We start from the raw sequence: 2,608 nt of genomic DNA on the forward strand, positions 1-2,608 counted from the left end.
TAAATATTTCACTATATTCTAATAAAATCCCTCTGTTTTCTTAGGATGGATGATAGGATAAGTTTCCTCTTCACTGGTAGCAAGATCTCTGAAATCATAAGAGGTATTAAGCCTTGATACATTGATGGCTGCTATTGAAGAGGTAGTTTGAAAACCATCAATTACTTTCAGCTTCACCTAGAAGTATTAAGTGAAAGCCATCAGGCAAAGTTATAATTAGAGACTGAAAACGCTGACCCAAGAGCTCATAGGGTCTTTCAAAATACTCCCAGGAACTTGCTCAATTTCAAAGGGCTATTGGAAGAACATAATTAAAGTCAACAAGGAAAAAAAAAACTCTCTGAGAATTTCAAAGGGGAGAGAAAGGGTAGCAGCTAGAAATCATCTTGATTAGAGGGTTGTCCCCAAAGCTCTCCTGTGAGACCTGCAATGAAAATTGCTACAATGTCAGGTTGAATGACATTGTGAGTTTCCTTCTGTACCAAATCTCATGAATGCAGAGTTAAGAAGCTTAATGCGACTGGGGGAAAGAGCAGAAAACTAGTGCGGCCATATGGGAATTATTTCCTAGAATGAAAAAGTAGAGAGCAGGGCCCAAGTACATGCCTATGAACTTGCAGAAAATTTGCTACCACTTCATACATGTATGGTTTTCATTTCTGTCACCCTGAATAAGAGGTCTGTGATTTTCAGTGCATGAGGTCTCTAATTTAACACTCAGATGTTCAGGGAAGACCTACGCTGTACAAGGGACCATGATGGCAGGGGGACACAGGCAAGCAAATAGGAAAGTGAGAGGAATGCAAGGTGTTCGGGATCGAGGGGTAGGCAGCTATGGAGCTAAAGAGATGGTTTTGTTCGGGAAGTGGTTACCTATTTGGTACACCAGGGGGGGTACTAACTAGGTGAGGTCTTCTGAATCTGGGTGGTGAGGCTAACATAGTCAGCCTGAGGGCACTGTGGTGAAAGATGGCTTCCCTCTACCCTCTCTTTCTTCCAGTGGCACCTTCTAGTGAAGCAGCAAAGAGCCAAGGAAAGCTTAAATGTGTAAGGACCTACACCGACATAAGTGATGGTCGGCAATTGGGTCTGTTTAAGGAAGACGTTGGCACCTCCATATTGCAACACTGGAGAAGGGAAAAGTCAAAGTCAACACAGAGCTCTTGATATTCCCTTTGTAGTCAGTACCCAAGAGTTTACAGGAAGGAGCACTATCCAAATGAACTTGAAATAATGCACTTGGTCACATGGCGCCTTTACCTTCTCTGTGAGAGACCTGCACATGCCTGGCTTCCTAATTCTTTACCTGGAGACCAAGGTAAGGATTGGTAGTGCTGCCTAGTGGATTGTGTCAGAAAGAACTTTAAGACTCAATAGGGGAAGAGTGTAGTGATCAACTAGTGATGTCTGCCAAGATTGTAGGAAGGGGTGGAGGCAGCATATGTGCTAGTGGTTGCCAACCCTGGACTGGGGCATACTCTCAGTAAGCTGTGCCAGCCATATAACTGTGATGTATAAAGCTAAAATTTATTCAGTTATAATTTTCTGGCATGAGATAAGTACTTTTGGTGACATACAATAGGGATTTTCAAGACTTTACCAGCACTTTTCAAGGATGACTGACACATTTTGGTAGATATTAATAGTCTGGGGGTTAGACAGATACACTCCATGGTAGAACAGAAATGGTTTGTTTAGACTGTTCATATCCTGGAGGATGTATCTTTCAAGACCTTTAAATTTCCTATGTTCTGGCTTGATACTCACCAAATATTCTTCTTATTGCTAATTTGATTCCTTGTTTCTGAAAAGGAAGGGTCCTGGCTAATGAATATCAGTATCATTGTCATTGTTACTGGGAAACCATTCCTCCAGTGAGGACAATAATAGTATCTCCTTGATAATAAGCTGACATTTTAGGGTTATGCCAATTCTTTGTAAACGTCAATTTTAAAGGGATTGATCATTCTTGGGAGTTCAGTTAATTAAATTTTTCACTTGGTTACTCCTGCGTGGAACTCCCATCTCCAAGAACACTATTTACCTTAGAGCTCTAAGTTCTACAATCATAGAAACTGCCCTGCTTGCTTATTGGTGTTGAAAATTGATCAGTGCCCCTAACATTGTTGATAACAAAGCTAGTCCCTGATGCTCTTAAGGGTTGATGAGATTGTGGTTGGTGGCAAAAATGATTCAATTACATTGACAGTGGCATATCACTTTGATAACATATTTTTTAGTCAGAAGCTTTTTTAAGTTAAAGATATGATTTCAGAAAGAGTCAGATTTGGGGCACAGTCTAAATTTTGTATTTGGTAAATGTTAATGGCTGCTTAAAAACATTTATAATGAGTAAATGTCATTTTTAATATTGAAAGTTAATTACGTATCTGTGTTTAGCAGCAGAGTAACTAAAAAGAAGTATAAGACAAATAGCTTCATTATCTGGAGTATACAATTTAACTGGGGACATAAAGATAAAAAATAATGCCTCAGCACCTGTGGCTCAAATGGCTAAGGTGCCAGCCACATACACCTAAGGTGGCAGGTTCGAATCCAGCCCAGGCCCACCAAACAACAATGATGGCTGCAACCAAAAAAATAGCAG

The sequence above is a fragment of the Otolemur garnettii genome, unplaced genomic scaffold (assembly GCF_000181295.1).
Source record: "Otolemur garnettii isolate 467f Iridium unplaced genomic scaffold, OtoGar3 scaffold00007, whole genome shotgun sequence".
NCBI lineage: Eukaryota > Metazoa > Chordata > Mammalia > Primates > Galagidae > Otolemur > Otolemur garnettii.